The 22,300-nt window shown below is 48.9% G+C and overlaps 1 protein-coding gene across 2 annotated transcripts in view; it reads left to right on the forward strand.

The window, feature by feature from the left end:
* CLCN2 (chloride voltage-gated channel 2) overlaps nucleotides 1-22,300 on the forward strand; it is a 684,072-nt gene that overhangs the window by 649,105 nt on the left and 12,667 nt on the right. The gene's annotated exons all lie outside the window — the stretch shown is intronic.

Genomic DNA, 22,300 nt, shown 5'->3' on the forward strand with positions numbered 1-22,300 from the left:
ATTCTGTCTTGGGCCAAGACTCATGTCCCGGCGATATCAGCAGTTCACATTCCAGTTGTGGAGAATTGGCAGGCCGATTACCTGAGCCGCCAGACCCTAGCTGCACCAGCACAATGGAAAAGCCCACTAAATTACCCCATTTTGGAAAGCAAACACCCCAACATATAATCTATGAGGCATAATGAGTCTTTTGAACATGTCATTTTTTTCCAGAAATTTTTGGAAAATGTGGGGGAAAAAAATAAACGCATTTTCTCTGTCGCTCATTGACAGACGTAGTCCTCCTTGATTAATATCAACTCGGGTTATACTGCCCTCTACAGGAGTAGGACTAGACAGGAAAGAAAACTCTAGGGGCAGTCCCAGAGGGTATATCCTCTCACTTCCTGCTACAGCAAATCAGTTTTTTTCTGTCTAGTTAGGAGTAAGGACCTAGATTCCTTGCTAGGATCTTCGGTCCTGGCAAGATTTTTTTTTAGAAATACTTTTTTAGACAGCTTTTTTTCTCCAGTGTTCCTGTGAGATCTTCAAGCAAGTACGCTGAAACTGGGCAACGGGCTGGATGTTGAGATCCAGTGGTCACCCCAGTTCAGCCTACGAGCGCGTGCAGGCCATAGCTCCGCGCTGGGTCGGCCGCGACATAGTCCCACTGGACGGGGACTGACCCTGCGAGTTAAACGTCTCGCCTGGAGGCCAATGACCAACAGAGTCATGGCGTCCGTATTGGTCGACAACCCCCCCATCCCGGTGGAGAGGGGTTCTGTCAGGAGTTGGCGCCCGCCTGGTTCCGGTATGGTGAGTAGAATGTTCCCCCTCTCCCCCTGTCGGGTTTGTTGGTGGACGCGGGCCCCTCTCTGGGATGGCCGGACACTTGGTTTTCTGGGTCTCCCCTCTATCCTATAACAGGTCACAGATCCCCCAATTTGAGTGTGATTTTTGTGAATAGAAACCAGGAGGCTTGGTTTGGGAGCTGACTATCTAAAGTCACTATATGACTGTAAGGGTGACTGAAGTCAGTGGCAGACTACTAAAAGGCATTACTATTGAGGTATAGAGGTATCCTACCTGTCTAGTGTGTACACAGGCCGATGCCTATGCCTGAGTTACTGCAGCCACAGATCGCCATCCCTCCAGAAAGCCGGTCACTTCCACAGGCCACACAGCCTCCCGCAGGCCGAGGACACCTCCTGCAGGCCGGGGCACTTCCGCAGGCCGCACAGGCCGAATGCACACATCCCGCAGGCCGCTGCTAGCTTGCAAGCCGCCGCTATCCTACACAGGCCGCCGCCATTTTCCTGCAGATCGCACGAGGCCGCCATATTGGCGTAGCCTCGTGTCTCCAGCATGGGGGCGGCCATGTTTGAGGTGACCAAACACCTCGTGGAGTAATTGGGAGGCGCCGGAAGGCGTGTAAAGGGGCGGAGCCGCCTCCTTGGCCCAGGGAAAGCAAGCCAAAGACTTCCTGTCTGTAACAGACAGTGCTGGAAGCAGGTTGATAAGAAACTTCTGTGCATCAGGTGAGCCTTGGGGTCTCTCTCTCTCTCTCTCTCTCTCTCTCTCTCTCTCTCTCTTTCTGAGGGGTCCAAGCAGGTAGACTGAGGGGCGCTACTGCGCTGGGGGACCAAGTTAAAAAAAAAAAAAAAATGTTTTTTTTTCTTGCAATTAATTTTTTTGTGTTTGCTGGCAAGTGTCTTGTTACATGAACCCTGCCACTCATGTATCCCCACCTGATCCCCTCGGGGTGGCTGCAGGACCCTCCAGTACCCCACTTGTGATGATGCATTATCAGCAGTTTTGGAGTCTTTGGTATCCCGGGTGGAGGTAGCCTGTCAGGGACGGGGGTCAAGAAGAGCGACCCCCGCCTACCCCTATGTCATCTGATACTTCACATACGGATTCTGAGCTTGTCATTGCTGGGAAACCTTAAATCTTGAGGTTACACCGGCAGAGGTAGCTGAGATTCATATTCCTTTTTTGGTACTAGCAAGCCTACCAAAATGGTGAAGGGTTTCCCTTGCCCAAATGGGGTCTTCCGTAAACGAGCCCCTGCTATTTCCAAAGGCATTGCTAGGCACTATCATTTTGAGGAATCCCTCATTACAAAGATGGACGGTACCACCAATAGTGGACTCACCGATTTCCAGACTAAATAAAGCCACTGTTATCTCGTTGGATTGACAGAATGGGCCCCACCCATCTCTAGGGTGGGGGGACGTCTTCACCGGTTTCCGGATCCAGGGCTTTCCAGAATCCCGGATAAAGGGGTTCGCAAGGTCATATGGTCGGGATACAAGATCGAGTTTCGATCACTTCCACCGGTGCGATTCTTCCCTTCCAATACTCGACATCCCCGGGTCGCTTAAAGAGCTTTGCGGGGAACAGCTTGATGCAACAAGCAGTGGTAGTTCCCATTCCTTGGAGGAGTTCTAGTCGAACCTGTTCACAATGCCCAGGAAAAAGGGCTAGGTGCATCCAATTCTGGTCTTGGAAGAGATGGAGTCCATCCATACAGTGGTGGCCTCCCTGCATCAGGGGGATTTCCTGGCGTCCATAGACATTTAGGATGCCTATCTTCATATCCCCATCTTCGCAGGACATCAGCGTTTTCTTTGCTTTTCCCAAAGATCAACCCTGGTTCCCACCAGAAGACTGAACTATCTGGGCCTAATTTTGGATACATCCTTGGCAAGAGTGTTTCTCCAGGCGGAGAAACTCCAGAAGATTCAGTCAATGATTTGGATGTTGCTGTCCGTCAACTGGCTGGGATTGATGGTCGCCTCCTTAGAGGCAGTACCGTTTGCCCAGTCTCATACCCGAATTCTCCAAAGAGTAGATTCTTCTCATATGGAATCGGAATCCCGATTCCCTGGACAATCAGATCCGATTGAGCGAGCAGACCAGGGAGGCTCTGGTCTGGTGGCTTCGGTCTCCGATGCTCAGCCAGGGGAAGTAATTTCTTCTGATAAATTCCAGGTTACCGATAAATGTGTTGGAACTGAGAGCGATCAGACTTTGTCTGATTTACTGGACCGAGCAGCTCCAGGGCAGTCCGGTTCGGATCCAATCGGACTATGCCACGGTCATGACTTATGTCAATCACCAAGGGGCACCAAGAGTGCTCTGGCGGCCATAGAAGTGGCCAACATTCTTTATTGGGGGAACAGTTGTTCCAGTTCTCTCCGTGATATTTATCACGGGCGTGGACAGGCAGATTATTTCAGCTGTCAGATTCTGGATCAAGAGGAATAGTCTCTTCATCCAGAGGTATTTCACCAGCTGTCCCTTCATTGGGACACCCCGGATATGGATCTGTTGGCAGGTTGGCTCAACAGGGCTCGCGCCCGCGATCCTCTAGCGGACGCAGCAGACGCGCTGAGCGCCCCGTAGGGGAAGTATCAGCTACTGTATGTCTTCCCCCCTCTCAAGTTACTGCTGAGATTTCTCCGCAGGATAGAGGTGGAGGGAACTCCAGTTATCCTGGTAATTCCACGCTGGCCTCGTCAAGCCGGGTACGCCGACTTGGGCAGGCTAGTCGCAGACGCTCCTTGGGGACTTCTTCTCAGGGAGGATCTGCGGTCTCAAGGACCAATCTTCCATCGTGCTGTACAGTCGCTGGTTTTAACGGCCTGGCCATTAAGACCCAGGTACTGAAGGACAGGGGATTGTCAGCTTCAGTTATTCCTACTCTAATTAAAGCAAGGAAAGCGACTTCTAGCAAAGTCTATTATCGCACATGGAAGACTTATATTGCGTGGTGTGAATCGTTGGGATTTCCCCCACGTACCTATTTCGTGACCCGAATTTTGGCTTTTCTGCAAAAGGGGGTTGAGCAGAAACTATCCTTGAGCACTATCAAGGGTCAGGTTTTCAGCGTTAGCAATCTGCTTTCAGAAGCCGCTGGCTACTCATTCCTTGGTGCGGAATTTCATCCAGGGTGTGCTGCACTTGGCTCCGCCAGTGCGCGCGCCCTTACCGCCCTGGGATCTTAATTTTGTTTTTTGTCGGTTCTGCAGAAACCTCCCTTTTAAAATATCAAGGAGATTCCCTTGCTTACATTATCCCAGAAGGTGGCCTTCTTGGTGGCTATCACTTCTGCACGCAGGGTGTCAGAACTGGCTGCATTATCATGCCATTCCCCATATCTTGTGGTTCATAGGGATAAGGTAGTTCTTCATCCGAAGCCATCCTTTCTTCCTAAGGTGGTTTCAGACTTTCATCTGAATGAAGATATTGTGCTACCTTCCTTGTGTCCTCAGCCCAATCATCCTCAGGAATATGCGTTGCATTCCTTGGATGTGGTTCGGGCAATCAGGGTATACCTGAAGGCTACGGAATCGTTCCGTAAGACGGATTCACTTTTTGTGATCACGAATGGCCCCAGAAAGGGGTTGCCTGCATCTGCCGCGACTATCTCCAAATGGATTAGACAGACGGTGGTACAGGCTTATTCTATTAAGGGTTGGAATCCTCCGTTCCCTGTTAAGGCACACTCCACTCGAGCGCTCAGTACTTCCTGGGCCTACCGCCATCAGGCGTCAGTGGTCCAGGTGTGCAAGGCGGCTACCTGGTCGTCGGTTCATACCTTTACAAAATTTTATAAAGTTGATGTGATGGCATCGGCAGATGCCTCATTTGGCCGCAAGGTTTTGCAGGCCGCAATTTGAGGAGACCGGTGGTCTACCTCGAGGGTTTTTTTCTGTTGGAATTTCAGTTGAGTCTCATCGTGTGATTGATGATCCTTTAAAACTTCTAGTTGGCACCGGTTGGGCCTTCTAGATTGGATTTTGATTTCCATTTTCCCATCCCTCATTTGTGGCACTGCTTTGGGACGTCCCGAGTTGATATTAATCAAGGAGGACTACGTCTGTCAATGAGTGACAGAGAAAAATGGATTTTTGTAAAATCTTACCGTAAAATCCTTTTCTCTTAAGCTCATTGACAGACGTAGTACCCGCCTCTCTGTTTTTGAGTTGGGTTGGGTTAAATTCTCTTAACACTGCTTTGTGACATAACTGATTTGCTGTAGCAGGAAGTGAGAGGATATACCCTCTGGGACTGCCCCTAGGGTGTGGCCAGAACGTTTTCTTTCCTGTCTAGTCCTACTCCTTTAGAGGGCAGTATAACCCGAGTTGATATTAATCAAGGAGGACTACGTCTGTCAATGAGCTTAAGAGAAAAGGATTTTACGGTAAGATTTTACAAAAATCCATTTTTTTTTACACAAAGTTGTCCATTTATAAGATATTTCCAACACATAGCATGTACATAGCAAAAATGACACCCCAAAATACATTCTGCTACTCCTGAGTATGGCGATACCACACGTGTGAGACTTTTACGCAGTCAGTTCACATACAGAGGCCCAACATGCAAAGAACACCATCAGGTGTTCTAGGGACACATAGCATGCACATACCATGAATTACACCCCAAAATACATTCTGCTGAGCAAAGGGTAAACAAAAGCTTACCTGTAGTTTTAGAAGCGCAGTTGTCCACAGGAGTTGAGCACTGGTAGTCCAGGCAGCAGGCAGGGACTTGGTCAGCAACAGTGCATGCAATTGTCCAGGCAAGGATACCAGTCCAGTGTCAGTGCAGGCCGAGATATTGTGAGCAGTGCTGGTGTGGTGTGGTCAGTTCATGCGGCAGGCAGAGGCATGATGGCAGTAAGTCCTGCAGGCAGAAGTAGGGCCTCTGTCGGGGATAGAATGGGGACAGGGGTAGAGGCTTCTCCCACCCAAATCTCTTTGAAGCCTCCGGGATCCAGACCCTAATCTGGGAAGAAGAAAAAACAAAAAAATGTTTTCTTCACCCAGAAAAACAATTCTGGTCCCCTCACATATGCGAGACCCCTGTGGTATGAATCCCACTACTCCAAGAGGCAGGCCGAAATCGTGGTCAAACAGTCCAGGGTCAGTTCCAGATCAGGCAGAGGTATGAACAGAATCAGCAGGCAGAAGCATGGTCGAATAACAGGCCAGGGTCTGTTCCAGAGCAGGCTGAGGTATGTACAAAATCAGCAGGCAAAGGCGTGGTCAAATAACAGTCCAGGGTCAGTTCCAGATCAGGCAGAGGTATGAACAGAATCAGCAGGCAGAATCATGGTCAAATAACAGGCCAGGGTCAGTTGCGCAGCAGGCAGACATATGTACGAAAGCAGCAGGCAAAGGCGTCGTTGAATAACAGGCCAGGGTCAGTTCAGGAGCATACAGTGGCATAAGGGGTGAAGGTAAATGGCAGGAATTGAGGACTACGTTTACCATACTTCACTAATAATTTAGACAAGTATGGTAACGGCGGAAACAGTCTTCTATACAGAGGCCTGGTTTGGAAGGACACTGGGGAAACGGGTGTCTCTTCTAACTCCTGCCTTGGTACACACCCTACATTTTTTTCTGCCGTCTTTTGTCTGTTTGTGTGGGAGGGATTTTACTGGGAAAATGGCGTTCAGAAAGTCTATTATTACGTCAGATCGAATGTTTTCTGGTGGGCCGTTTGGGAATATAAGGGCAGTGAAGATTTCCTCCAGGTAATAAAGGAAGGGTTGGAGGCTTTCGGTGGATTTGCGGTAAATTATGTATGAATTGTATGTGGCCAAATGAAAAAGATAAATTGAGACTTTTTTGTACCAATGGTATGTTCGTCTTGTGGGTAGATAGGGTTCCATCATTTGGTCGTTGAAGTCCACTCCCCCCCATGAACAAGTTGTACTCATGAACACACGTTGGCTTTCGGATTGGGCCATTCCTTCTTCGGGTTTCCACGTAGTTGTCATTGTGGATTGAAGACAGCATGTACACGTCTCTTCTGTCCCTCCACTTCACAGCCAGAACTTCCTCATTTCGCAGACTAGCCGTCTCCCCTCTTCTTAGCTTGGTGTTTACGAGCTTTTGAGGAAAGCCTTTCCTGTTTTTTCTGACCGTGCCACATGCAGGAGTCTTCTTCCTGTGAAGGTTGCGGAACAGGGGCAAACTTATGTAGAAGTTATCTACGTAAAGATGGTAGTCTTTTTCTAGGAGAGGGTAAATGAGGTCCCAAACAACTTTCCCACTTGATCCCAAGTAGTCTGGACATTCAGGGGGATGCAGTTGGGTGTCCTTCCCTTCGTACACCTTGAAGGCATATGTGTACCCTGTGGCTCGGTCACATAATTTATACACCTTCACCGCATAGGGGGCCCGTTTGCTGGGGATAAATTGTTTGATGCCCAGCCTGCCGGTAAATTTAACAAGGGACTCATCCACACATACATGTTGGTCTGGGGTAAATAATTGAGGGAATATTTCCGAAAAATAATTTAGAAGTGGCCGAATTTTATAAAGCTTGTCAAATGTTGGGGAATTTCGGGGAGGGCAATGGGTATTGTCATTATAATGGAGGAACCTCATTATCATCAAATATCTGGTCCTGGGCATTACTGCGGAGTAGATTGGCATATGGTAGATAGGTTTGGTTGACCAATATGCACGCAGTTCATTTTTTTTATTGAGTCCCATATTAAAGGTGAGGCCTAAAAAAAATCTTAAACTCCTCCACCGTTGGGTCTCTCCACTCAAAGGGACGGGAATAAAAAGACGTCGGGTTACTCTGAATAAATTGCTGTGCATACAGGTTGCACTGGGCCACAATTGACGTCAGCAGGTCCTCTGTGAAAATTAAACTGAAGAAATCTATCGGGGCAAAGTTCTCAGTGTTAACCTGGACTCCTGGCTGGGCAGTGAAAGGGGAGATGATGGCTTCTCCTGAGTTAGGAGGAAGCCACAAGGGGTTCTGAAGGGCATAGGGAAGGCTGGCATTGGTCCTAACCCTTTGGGGGTGAGGTGACACCCCACTTGAACTTGGCCTTTCTTGCCGAGGCACTGTGGTGCTGGTGGATGGCACTGCAGAGCTGGTGGATGGCACTGCAGAGCTGGTGGATGGCACTGCGGAGCTGGTGGATGCCACTGCCTCCTCCTCACCAGAACGCCTTTGTTTGGTAGGCACGCAATATTCTTCCTCGTCGGAGTCTGTCTGCGTCCCACTGCTTACGACCGGATTCAGAGTCAGACTCTGAATCCGAAGAAGAATCCAAAGCAGAGAGCTCCCTGTAGATCTCGTCAGGCACACTCAGGATATTGTAGGCCTCCTCAGCCAAAAAAAATTTCTTTGCCATCGTTGGTGATGTTGATCCTACACACTGGCACGGTGACACTAATGGCACTGATGACACTGAACTGTAGGCCCTTTTGACACGGGGAAACTGAGACGTGACACTGGTGGCACTGATGACTGATGGGCACGGTGACACTGATGGGCACACTGATGGGCACTGTGACACTGATGGGAACTGTGACAGTGATGGGCACATTGATTGGCTCTGTGATGGGCACACTGATGGGCACTGTGGGCACACTGATGGGCACTGTGGGCACACTGACACTGTGGGCACACTAATTTGCACTCAGATCGCACACTGTAATCTCTCAAATCACTCACAGATCTCTCCTTCCTCAAACTGCAGTCTCTGTGTGAGGAAGGAGAGCTGGCAATGAGAGATGATCTCATATGTTTACATTTGAGATCATCTCTCATTGGATGCTCCGATCGAGTGGCAAATGGCCGCTGTGATTGGCCATTCACCACGATCTGTGATTGGCTGTGTCCAAGGGACACGGCCGACACAGATTTTCCCCGATGCGCGCTGGTGGGAGCACGCAGGGAGCCTGTTACTGGGAGGCTGTTTAAAGACGGCCTCCCGGAAATTAGAGCCCGCGCTGTAGCCGTCTTTCGGCTATAGCGCGGGCGGGAAGAAGTTAACTCTTGGTTTGTGCTCTGTTAACTGTGGGACCTTATGTAGACAGGTGTGTGCCTTTCCAAATCATGTCCAATCAACTCAATTTACCACAGGTGGACTCCAATCAAGTTGTAGACACATCTCAAGGGTGATCACTGGAAACAGGATGCACCTGAGCTCAATTTTGAGTGTCATTGCAAAGGCTGTGAATACTTATTTACATGTGATTTTTTTCATCTTATATTTTTAATAAATTTGTAAAGAATTTAAACAAAATTCTTTCAGATTGTCATTATGAGGTATTATCTGTAGAGGAAAATAATGAATTTAGTCCAATATTTTAGAATAAGGCTGTAACAGCAAAATGTGGAAATAGTGAAGCGCTGTGAATGCTTTCCAGATACACTGTATATAGGAAAAAAAAAGGTCAAAAGGTTGCAGCACTCCACAATTCTTTTTCTAATTCTTTTTACCCAAAAGTTTCACAGTACAACATAGGCAAGAGTAAAGCAGAAAAGGGTACAAAGATAACCAAATATCAGTTTTGGTGGTTAGACATCAGTCTGCCTGTATGCTCATTATTATTCCACAATTTTTGTTTCGTGTGTGTGTATCTGACTAGTAATTCTATCAAATTCCCATTAAATTATTTTTGGTTTAATGGATTTTATTCCCAATTCTTTATTTCTGTGAACATATAGTTATTAGCGAGATACAAAAAATGTACTCAATACAGTACACATTAAATAACTCAATTCACAGATATACAAAAATAGGCCAAACTGATATTTAACTGAATACACTGGATGCTATATTTCAAACCTCATGACTCATTTTACTGCCATGTAAGGGGCAGGTGATGTGGTCACATGTAGCAATTTATGGGTCTTATGGTTACTGATTACTATTTGGCATTTCAAAGAGTAATGCCCTCTGAAAAGAGCCTTTGTGAACGGTCACAATTGGGTGGCAAACATAGATACACAATACACTTGTGTACTATGCATACTTCAGACTCATAGGGGGTGGACAGAACTCGTAATAATCTACTTGACATAAGTATCCATTAGCAATTGGAAAAAATGCATTGATATACAGTTGTGCTGATAAGTTTACATAACCTGGCAGAATTTGATTTCTTGGCCATTTTTCAGAGAATATGAATGATAACACAAAAACATTTCTTTCACTCATGGTTAGTGTTTGGCTGAAGCCATTTATTATCAGTCAACTGTGTTTACTCTTTTTAAATCAAAATGACAACAGAGACTATCCAAATGACCCTGATCAAAAGTTTACATTCCCCAATTCTTAATGCCGTGTATTTCCCCTTTAACATCAATGACAGCTTGAGGTCTTTTGTGGTATTTGTGGATGAGGCTCTTTATCTTCTCAGATGGTAAAGCGGCCCAGTCTTCCTTGCAAAAAGCCTCCAGTAAATTCTTGGGCTGTCTTGTATGAACTGCATGTTTGATATCTCCCCAGAGTAGCTCAATGATATTGAGGTCAGGAGACTGAGATGGCAACTCCAAAGCCTTCACTTTATTCTGCTGTAGCCAATGACAGGTCGACTTGGCCTTGTGTTTAGGATCATTGTCATGTTGGAATGTTTAAGTACGTCCCATGCACAGCTTCCGGGCTGATGAATGAAAATTTTCCTCCAGTATTTTTTGATAACGTACTGCATTCATCTTGCCATCAAATCTGACCAAATTGCCTGTGCCTTTGTAGCTCACACATCCCCAAAACATCAGTGATCCACCTCCGTGTTTCATTGTAGGAATGGTGTACCTTTCATCATAGGCCTTGTTGTCTCCTCTCCAAATGTAGCGTTTATGGTTGTGGCCAAAAAGCTAAATTTTGGTCTCGTCACTCCAAATGACTTTTTGCCAGAAGGTTTGAGGCTTGTCTCTGCACTGTTTGGCGTATTGTAAGCGGGATACTTTTTGGCATTTGTGTAGTAAAGGCTTTCTTCTGGCGACTTGACCATGTATCCCATCTTTCTTCAAGTGCCTCCTTATTGTGCATCTTTAAACAGTCACACCATATGTTTTCAGAGTCTCCTGTATTTCACCTGAAGTTATTTGTGTTTTTTTCTAAGCATCCCGAACAATTTTCCTCGCAGTTGTGGCTGAAATTTTAGTTGGTCTACCTGACCATGGTTTGGTTTCAACAGAACCCCTCATTTTCCACTTCTTGATTAGAGTTTGAACACTGCTGATTAGCATTCTCAATTCCTTGGATATCTTTTTATATCCCTAAATTATTTTATACAGTTTAACTACCTTTTCCCGCAGATCCTTTGACAATTCCTTTGCTTTCCCCGTGACTCTGAATCCAGAAACGTCAGTGCAGCACTGGATGAGAGATGCAAGGGTCTGTCAGGAGTCCAGAAACAAATTGACCTTTTATTTACACACACTAATTACAAGCAAACAGATCACAGGGTGAGGATGGTTACCTTTAATAGCCATTCAAACCCCTTTGTGTCAACTTGTGTGCATGTTATCAGGCCAAAATCACCAGGGTATGTAAACTTTTGATCAGGGTCATTTGGGTAGTTTCTGTTGTCATTAGGATTTAAAAAGAGTAAACACAGCTGATTGATAATAAATGGCTTCAGCCAACCACTAACCATGAGTGAAATAAAAGTTCTTGTGTTATCATTCATATTCTCGGAAAAATGGCTAAGAAATCATAAATTCTGCCAGGGTATGTAAACTTATGAGCACAACTGTATATTTGGCCATAGATAGTAATGTAGTGTATGTTCTGTTTTACACACTGTAAAATGTTTACATTGTTTTGCAAACCCAACCCTAAATATGTGTTTAGTTACAGTATATTGGGCCTTTTGTCAGTAACAGTTTAAGTGTAATTTTTATTAAAATATACATTTTTCTATCGTTCATTGACAGACGCAGCTCTGCTTAATCATAGACTATAGGGTTATGCTCCTCCCACTGGGGATAGGCACTAGGCGGTAAAAAAAAACTGTCCTAGCCTATAGGGGCTGTCCCAGCAAGCATAACCCCTCAGGCTCTGCTATACCTAAAACCGTTTGTTCTGCCTAGTGGCAGGAATAGGACCTAGCGCCCTGCTGGGACTTCGGTCTTAGCTGTAACAGGGAAAGTTTTGTGATTTTATTTTTCTAGTTTGTTCCTGATGACAAAGATGCAGAGGAACTACAAGCAACACCCGGCTGGTATTCAAACTTGATAATATAGAACCTTAAGGTCTCCCAGCCTGGCCTGCGAGCGTGAGCAGGTTATAGTCCAGAACTAGGCCTCGCCACAACAGTGCCACGATAGATGGGGACCAGCCTGCGAGTGGATCATCTTACCGGGATGCACACGACCTGGAGTGCCTGAGTCTCAGCCTCCCCTTGGCTAACAGCACCCCCATTCCAGGTGGGAGGTGATCTGTTTCGGAGTGGCGCCCGCCTGGTACCGTGGTATGGTGAGTAACATGTCTCCCCACTTCCTCTGGAGGTTGTGGGGTGGGCGCGACCCCCTCCATGGAATGGTCGGATCTCAAGGGCTCCCTCGGTTCCCTGGCACCCCGGAAGCCTAACTGGTATACCCCTTGCTCCCCCTTGTGGGTTTTCACCGTGTGGGGGGGGGGGGGGGGCGCGGTAATAATGCGGCCGGTTTTCGGCACATATTTGCGGGGGATGGATCGTCCGGGGGGGGTCCTTGAATGGGGACCCTTAGTTGTCTTTTGTTCTAGGACCCCTTTTGGGGGTCCCGGAGACCGCCTGGCACGCATGGGGGCCGCCATTTTGCCTTGGTTCATGACGTTTGTGTTCCCGTTAGTTTGTATGGGCAACCATTTTCTGGAATTCCCCATTGAGAATGTATAGCAGCCATTTTCTTGTGGTCTGGAGGCCGGACTGGCAGGCAGCACGTTTTTTCTAGGCTGGAGGCAGAATTGCTTCCTCTTCCTGTCTCTTCTGTGTTACTTTGGTTTTGACACTGATCAGGACTGCATGTTTTTATCTGGAGCTGGTAAAGTTTCTGGAGGGTCCCCTGTAGGTTTTCCTCTCTCTGCTCTGCTATATTTAGACATTGCTCAGGTGTTTGGGGTCCACAGTAATAACGGGCAGACCGTGCTTTTTCGCGGTCTTAAAGGGACAGTGCACAAAAAAAAAATTTTTTTGTTTGCAAATGGAGTCCCAGGATAAAATATCACCTGCAGACCCCCTGGAAATGACTGCGGAACCCTCCGGCTTGCAGGTGCAACCAAAGATTGCGGTTTTTCTGCAAAGCCTGATGTCAAAAGTGCAGTCTGTTTGTTCTGGTGCTAATAGCCCCAAATGTCCTCCGTCCTCCCCTCCATCTGCAGGATCTTTGGATTCTGACATAGATATGGTTGCCGCAGACCACCCTGAAGGGTCGGTGTCTTCACATTCTGACGGTGAAGAGGACCTGTCGTCCTCCGCTGTCACATGAGAATGCACCTTGGTGGAAAATGTGATCGTTTCTGTGCGGGGAAACTCTTAAAATGGCTGATGAACCCACAGCGTCAGGTGCGCAGGTGTCTTTTGGCTCCCGCAAATATCGCAAATCAGGTAAAGTATTCCCTTGTCCTGACTTGTTTCACTCTATTGTGGATGAACAATGGCGACGCATTAAACATATGCTGGTGGTGCCTAAGCGTTTTGCATGCCGTCATCCCTTTGCGGATGCTGTGGATACCAGGTGGGTTGTACCACGGAAAATGGATTCCCTGGTGGCCAGGTTGAATAAAGCGACTCTGGTGCCGATAGAGTCGCTGACCTTTTCGGATCCCATGGATAGACGGGTGGAGTCCTTATCCCGCCATGTACATGTGGTGACGGGTCACGTGTTAAAAGCTAACTTTGTGAACGTTCTCATAGCACAGACTGCTACTGAATGGGTGAAGTTGCTGAAGAGTAACTTGGATACGACACAGCTTCCCCCTGCGGTTCTGGAATTGTTAGACCAATTGGTCCAAGCCTTGGTGTTCATATGTGATATGTCCCTGGACTTGGCCTTATTGGCCAGGACGTCAGCAGTTGGGGTTGCTATTAGACGCCTGATATGGCTGAAATGCTGGTCAGCTGACCAGGCTTCTAGAAAAGCTGTTGCTGATCCACCTTTTACAGGGTAGAAGCTATTTGTAACCTCTCTGTCATTGTACGACTCGCCTACGCGATTGTCCTGTTCGGGGTTCAATCGGACAAAGCCACGGCTGTGGCTTTACATCAATCACCAGGGGGGCACCAGGAGTGTCCTGGCAGCCAAGGAGGTGGCCGAGATTCTAACTTGGGAAAAAAGATTTGTTCCAGCCCTCTCTGCTGTACACACCCCAGGTGTGGAAAACTGGCAGGCGGATTACCTGAGTCGTCAGCTGTTGGATCAAGGGGAGTGGTCCCTACACCAGGAGGTGTTTCACCTACCGTGTGTTTGGTGATGGGACCCCCGAGGTCGATCCGTTTGCCTCCCGCCCTCAACAAGAAGGTGCATATATTCATAGCCAGGTCTCAAGATCCTCTGGCTGATGCCGCAGATGCCCTGGTGGCTCTTTGAGGTCAGTATTGGCTGATTTATGCATTTCCCCATGTTGAAACTTCTGCCACGTCTTCTGCGCAGGATAGAGGTGGAAAACATTCCGGTCATTCTGGTGGCTCCAGACTGACCTGGTCGGTCTTGGTATGCAGACCTCATAAGATTGGCCGCCGGTACCCCTTGGAGGCTTGCTTTTAGGGAAGATTAGTTTTCTCAAGGTCCGATCTTACATCCTGCTTTACAGCCGCTGGCTTTAACGGCATGGCCGTTGAACGTCAGGTGGTGAGAGAAAGGAGTCTCTCTGACTCTGTAATCCCCACTCTCTTGAAGGCTAGGAAGTCTACTTCTCGAAAGATCTATCATCGCATGTGGAAATTGTGCACTTCATGGTGAAAATCGCTGAAAGTGCACCCTCGCTTGTTTTCTATCACCAGGGTTTTGGCTTTTCTACAGAAAGAGGTTGAACAGCGGTTGGCCTTAGGTACTATCAAAGGCCAGGTTTCGACTTTGGCTATCTATTTTTAACACCCATCAGCCACGCACGCCCTTGTCCGGACGTTCATTCAAGGTGTACGCCATTTGGCACCTCCACGGCGATCCCCTGTTACCGCCATGGGATCTCAATTTGGTGCTGTTCTTCAAAAGCCTCCTTTTGAAAATATTCGCGAGATGTCACTGGTTGCCTTCTTGGTGGCGATCACTTCTTCCTGCAGAGTATCTGAATTGGCGGCATTGTCTTGCCGCTCACCTTATCTGGTGGTTCACAGAGATAAGGTGGTACTTCTGATTTTAATTTAAATGAAGACATTGTACTGCCTTGCCTTTGCCCTATACCTCAGCATCCTAAGGAGTATGCTTTACATTCTTTGGATGTGGTCTGGGCTATCAGGGTTTACTTAGAGACCACTGCATCCTTCAGAAAATCGGACGCTTTTTGTCTTTACGGATGGACCTCGTAAAGGACTGGTTGCGTCTGCTGCAACCATTTCCAGATGAATCAGGCAGACGGTGGTTCAGGCTTATTCACTGAAGGGTCAGATTCCTACTTTTCCAGTGAAGGCACATTCTACTAGAGCTCTGAGTGCCTCCTGGGCTTTTCGCCATCAGGCGTCAGTGCTACAAGTTTGCAAGGCAGCAACTTGGTTGTCTGTGCATACCTTTACAAAATTCTACAAAGTAGATAAGCTGGCATCAGCGGATGCTTCTTTTGGCCGCAAGGTTTTGTAGACTGCAGTTTAAGAGAGAACCCCCTTATTTGGTTTCTCTTTGAGGGTTCGTTGTTTCGGGGAGCTCCAGTTGTTTCTGGTTGAGCTATGTTTTACCTGGTTGGCTAAGTTTGGCCATTGGGGCATTCAGGTTTTTTGATCCTGTCTTGTTCCCACCCCTCATGTTTTTACTGCTTTGGGACATCCCTATAGTCGACGATAGAGAAAACTGAATTTTTGTAAGAACTTGCCATAAAATCCTTTTCTCTAAAGTTCGACAGACGCATCACTCGTCCCTTTTCTTTTGAGTTATGGGGTCTTTTTCTGTCACTGCTTGCAACACAACTGTTTTAGTATAGCAGAGCCTGAGGGGTTATGCTTGCTGGGACAGCCAATAAAGGCATGGACAAGTTTTTTTTTTTTCTGCCTAGTGCCTATCCCTAGTGGGAGGAGCATAACCCCATAGTCTATGATCAAGCAGAGCTGCGTCTGTTGTTGAACTTTAGAGAAAAGGATTTTACGGTACGTTCTTTCAGTTTCTCTTACGTCCTCCGACAGTCGCCGCCTCCTCTAAGTCATCACTATTGGGTATTGACTTCCGCTCCGCAGGAGTAGCTAGGCATAAGACTTAGTCAAAAGAACAAAAGCATTTAGCATAGACACACCCATGGGGGCTGTCTCACTGGTCAATACCCCCCTGCAGTGATCCCTCCCAACTCAGTTTGTTTCTGCCTAGCGTCCGGAGTAGTTAGGCTTCCCTGTGCTGGGGCTACAGTCTCAGCCTTTCTAATCTTTTTTTCTTTGATTTTCTTTGAAAATGTCAGTTTTTTTTCTTTGATTTACTAGCTGTTTATTTTGTCAGCTTTAGTTTTAGTCGGATCTTCGCATGAAGATGGATTCTTGCGGAGCTGGGAATCGGACTGGCCGCCCTGGTTCTCCAGGGCAGAGGGACCCCCAGCCCGCCATCGAGCGTTCAGCAATGTGTTCGTCCTGGCATTATGAACGACCCATCCCTGCTCGCAGCAGGGATGCAGCCTGTGAGGTGGCTACCTCACTGGACACATCTGCGGTGCTGCAGTGTCCTGTCCTTGGCTAACGACATTCCCTGTCAGATGAGGACAGCAGCTTTCCGTTCATAGAGGCACCCCGCGCCGTCCAGTACAGGTAAGTACTTTCTGTGTGGGGCCTCTGTCTGGGGTGGCAGTCCTGTGTATCTGTGTATTCCCCATGTCTGTGCCTGTGTGGGGCTCCCTGATGCGATCCCTGCGGGGGTCTCCTTTTACCTGCTGTGCTGTGTGGGTTTGGGGGCCCCTTCCCCTGTGTCACTGCGGTGTTTTGGGGGTGCAGACTGTGTGTGCGGCGGCCGCAGCGGGTAAAAACCACGCAGTCCGCCATTTTAAGTATGGGCAAGCATGTCTGGCTTCACTGTGGGCTAAACTGCATGCTGTTTTGGCGCCATCTTGTGTGTGACAGAACGATCGTTCCGAGCACATGTTCGGCGGCCATCTTGCCGAAACCTCCCATTCAGTTCTATGGGCAGCCATTTTCCCTGGGTCTTGCAGCTTATAGTTCAGCCTCTGATGACCTCACTTCCTTTTCCTCTGAAGCAGCGATCGGTGTGGTAACACTCTTTGGGGGCTCTGCAGACTGTCTCTTCCATAACTCTCTGTCTTGTCCTTCCTGGCTCAGTTTTGTCTCCTTTTGGGGGTCTGTGTTCACTTTGCATATAGCGGTGGGCTGCGCACTCCGCAGCAATCTTAAAGGGCCAGTACCTTTTTATTGCATTTTTTTGTATAACTTGGGCAATGGAGTCTCAGGACAGCAAATTCCCTACAGCCCTGGTGGGGGACCCCAGTCCTACTGTGCCCCCTGTTATACCTGATTTGGCCGCCGTAGTGGCGTCTTTAGTGTCCAAAATGGAGGTGCTGATGGCTGAACAAGCTGCTAGGAAAATGCCTAGATTATCTATCTCCTCTGATTCAGATGGTGATGTGGCTGCTGTGGCGGGCGTGCCCTTTTCAGGGTCCCTGGACCCACTGAGGGGGAGGCGGAGGTGGAGGGGGTTGATGATTCTCCCCCGGGGTCGCCTGAAGAACGCGCGACTATGGATGAGTTGATTTCTTCTGTGAAAGAAACACTACATTTTGAGGATGAGCCCACTCCTCCGGGCATTGTGTCTTCATTTGGTACACACAGGACACGCAAGTCGGCGCAGGTTTTTCCCTACCCCGCTGAATTTCATTACACTGTGAATGAACTGTGGCGCAATTTAAAACGTCTGTTCACGGTACCTAGTTGGTTTAAACTGCTTTATCCCTTTGCGCCGGCTACGGACTCGCGCTGGTGTGTGCCTCCGCAGGTGGATCACACTGTGGCCGTCTTAAACAATGCTACCTTGATTCCCACTGAGGACACCCCGGTGTTCCAGAATCCCACGGACAGGAGGTTGGAGTCTCTTGCCCGCCATTCCTGCACGGTAGCGGGTTCCTTGCTCAAACCTATTTTCGCGTCCGTTCTGGTGGCTCAGGCGGTGGCGGATTGGACTAAGGTGCTTAGACGCAACCTCGCGTCTGATTCTGCCCCACCTGCCACGCTGGCTATGGTGGATCAAATTCACCAAGGAGTCATGTATTTGTGCGATGCGGCCTTGAATGAGGCCCCTTTGGCCGCACGCCTGTCGAGTGTCGCGGTGCTTAACCGTCGACTGATCTGACTGAAGAGCTGGTCGGCTGACCAGACATCACGGAAAACAGTTGCTGATTTTCCATATGCAGGTTCTCGCCTTTTTGGTGAGGCGTTGGATACCTTGGTAAAAGGCGTCACGGGGGGGGGGGGGGGGGCAAGAGCACGATGCTGCCCCAGAACCCGAAGAACAAGTCCTTTCGTGGCAAGCGGGGTTCCGCCTCTCGACCTAATCAAGGGTCCTTTCGTGCCTTTCGGAATCAAACCAAGGGCAAGCCCTTTAAGGGCCAAGATAGCCAGAAGAAGCCCTGGGCGGGCAAGCAGAAGTCCGGCAATGGCGGTGCGGGGGGGCCAATCCGCCTCTGCCTGAAGGGGCACCCTCACCCATTTCAGGGGTGGGGGGATGTTTGCGCGGTTTCCTCCAACCTTGGCTGCTCCGAATTCCGGACAGGTGGGTTCAGGAAATCATTCGGTCAGGGTACAAGATCAAATTCATTTCCCGGCCGGCGGACAGATTCTTTCCCTCAAATCTTCATTTGGCCCCAGGGCGCCTACAGGACCTGCATCAAGCGGTGCAGGACCTCCTTGCCCAGGGGGTGATTGTCCGGGTGCCTCATCGGGACAGGTTTCGGGGGTTTTATTCCAATCTGTTCACTGTGCCCAGAAAGGAGGGCAAGGTACGTCCTATTCTGGCCCTTAAAGCGCTGAACCGCTTTGTGCACGTTCGGAAGTTCCGTATGGAATCTCTCCGCTCGGTGGTGGCCTCCCTGAGCCCAGGGGAATTCCTGGCCTCTATAGACCTGAAGGATGCGTACCTACACATCCCCATTTTCGAGGGTCACCAGAGGTACCTTCGGTTCGCTTTAGCGGAGAACCACTATCAGTTTGTGGCGTTACCTTTCGGTCTCGCTTCGGCTCCAAGGGTCTTTACCAAAGTGCTGGCGCCTGCTCAGGGCACAGGGCATTGCGGTCTTGGGATATCTGGACGATCTCCTCTTAAGATTGAGTGCCAGCCAGAACCTACTGCGCGATCTGTCCACCACGGTACAGACGCTCCAGGAGTTCGGATGGACCATCAACGTACAGAAGTCGACCTTGTCTCCTTCGGTTTGCCTTCCCTATCTGGGAATGATCCTCTGCTCAGGCAAAGGTGTTCTTGCCGGAGGACAAGCTCCGGACCTTACAGGACGAGATCAGGTCCCTCAGGGACAAGCCATCCTCGTCACTCAGGACCTGCATGCGGTCCCTAGGGTTGATGGTATCGGCCTTCGAGGCGATACCCTTTGCTCAGTTTCACACACAGTCTCTTCAAGCGGAGATCCTGGACAGGTGGGACAGACTACCTCAGTCCTTGGATCTGAGTGTCTCATTGAGTTGCTGGACCAAAATCCTTCCGTCCGTTACTGTGGACGGTGATTACCACGGATGCCAGCCTGTCGGGCTGGGGTGGGGTCCTGGGCAACCTGTCTGTCCAGGGCACTTGGTCGGGGTAGGAATCCTCCCTTCCGATCAACATATTGGAATTGAGAGCGATCAAGCTCTGTCTCTTCCAGTGGTCAGATCGACTTCGGGGCCGTTCTGTTTGGGTACAGACGGACAATGCTACCGCGGTGGCTTACATCAACCACCAAGGGGGCACCAGGAGTGCCCGGGCGGCCCAAGAGGTGACCGACATTCTGTCTTGGGCCGAGACTCATGTCCCGGCAATTTCAGCAGTTCACATTCCGGGTGTGGAGAATTGGCAGGTCGACTATCTGAGCCGCCAGACCCTGGACCAGGGGGAATGGTCCCTGCACCCGGAGGTCTTCCAAATGCTGTGTGCGAAGTGGGGATCCCCGGACGTGGATCTGTTCGCGTCTCGGCTAAATCGCAAGGTGGAAAGGTTCGTGGCAAGAACGCGCGATCCTCTGGCAGACGCCTCGGATGCGTTGGTGGCCCCTTGGCATCAGTATCGTCTGATGTATGCCTTTCCTCCGATTCAGTTGTTATCCAGGTTCCTTCGCAGGCTAGCCTCGGAACCGCACTTGGTGATTCTGGTAGCGCCGGACTGGCCACGCTGGTCCTGGTAAGCCGACGTTGTTCACCTGGCAGTGGCGCCTCCTTGGCGGCTGCCAATGCGGGAAGATCTACTGTCTCAGGGACCGATCTTCCATCCTGCTTTACAGTCGCTGGCTTTAACGGCCTGGCTGTTGAAAACCAGGTCCTGAGAGATGGGGGTCTCTCCCCAGAGGTCATTCCTACTCTAATCAAGGCTAGGAAAGCCTCATCTGGTAAAATCTATTACCGTACCTGGAAAGCTTATTTCGCCTGGTGTGAGTCCAGGGGGTTCTCCCCTCGCTTGTACTCGGTGTCAAGGGTGTTGGCTTTTCTCCAGACTGGTGTGGACCAGCGCCTGGCGATGGCCACAATAAAGGGCGAGGTATCTGCACTGGCTATTCTTTTCCAACGCCCTGTGGCGTCTCATTCCTTGATTCACACCTTTATTCAAGGTGTGCGACATTTGGCCCCTCCCCGGAGGGCGCCTTTACCTCCATGGGACTTGAACTTAGTTCTGTCCGTGTTACAGCATTCTCCCTTTGAAAACATTCGGGAGATATCGTTGCCTCTGCTGTCTAAGAAGGTTGCTTTTTTGGTGGCGATCACTTCGGCTCGCATGGGGGTTGGAGTTGGCGGCGTTGTCTTGCCGCTCTCCTTACTTGGTGGTTCATAAGGATAAGGTGGTCTTGTGACCTAACTCTTCCTTTCTTCCTAAAGTGGTGTCTGATTTTTCACCTGAATGAGGACATTGTGTTGCTTCGCTCTGTGCGAAGCCCAAACATCCCAAGGAGGTTGCGTTGCATTCCTTGGATGTTGTCAGGGCGATCAGGGTATACCTGTCATCCACTGAATCCTTTCGGAAATCGGATTCCCTCTTTGTCCTTCCTGAGGGACCTCGGAAGGGCATGGCTGCGTCTGCGGCGACCATTGCCAAATGGATCAGACAGACCATTGTACAGGCCTATGCTTTGAAGGAACGGGTTCCACCCTTCCCTGTTAAGGCGCACTCTACCAGATCGATGAGTACGTCCTGGGCCTACCGGCATCAGGCTTCGGTGGCCCAGGTGTGCAAGGCTGCGACTTGGTCGTCGGTGCACACCTTTTCCAAATTCTATAAGATTGATGTTCTGGCATCAGCTAATGCCTCCTTTGGCCGCAAAGTTCTCAGTGCCATAGGGGACCCTTGTGTTTTTTTTGTGGGTCCCTGGCTGTTGGGGTGTTTATCCCCTGGATATTTGTTTTCCTGGGTTGTTGCTCCTGTTGAGCCTTTTCTATTGCCCAGAAGGTTCTCTTACTGTGCGTGTAAGGTTCCTTTCTCTGATGTGGGTACTGCGTTGCCTTTTCTACGGCTGCGTCTCCCACCCCTCATGTCTACACTGCTTTGGGACATCCCAATAGTGATGACTTGGAGGAGGCGGCGACTGTCGGAGGACGTAAGAGAAAATGGAATTTTTGTAAAATCTTACCGTAAAATTCCTTTCTCTGAGTCCTCCGACAGTCGCCGCCCCCGCCCCTCTTTTGGGTTTTTTTCTTGTACACCTACTGCTATTCTACCAAACTGAGTTGGGAGGGATCACTGCAGGGGGGTATTGACCAGTGGGACAGCCCCCATGGGTGTGTCCTATGCTAAATGCTTTTGTTCTTTTGACTAAGTCTTATGCCTAGCTACTCCTGCGGAGCGGGAGTCAATACCCAATAGTGATGACTTAGAGGAGGCGGCGACTGTCGGAGGACTCAGAGAAAGGAATTTTACGGTAAGATTTTACAGAAATTCAGTTTTTTACAAATATTTGTAGTAGTGTTTTAGGATGCAAACATTTTACATATTTAAATTAATATGATTTATGTACTGGTGCTTTTATTTGTATGCGTAAGAACTGGCTTAGTACCTGGCTTTATACCTTCTGGCAGGTATAAAAAAATATATACAGTACCACAGTGATGATTAAAACCTTCCCTTGTATTAAATGCCATCAAACACAGCAGGTTCCCATATAGTTTAAGGCCAACTCTGAAAACATTATTATTTAAATAACAATTGCTATGTTTGGCACATACGTATATAGCTACTG

Source organism: Pelophylax lessonae (assembly GCF_965119305.1).
Source record: "Pelophylax lessonae genome assembly, chromosome: 3".
Lineage (NCBI taxonomy): Eukaryota > Metazoa > Chordata > Amphibia > Anura > Ranidae > Pelophylax > Pelophylax lessonae.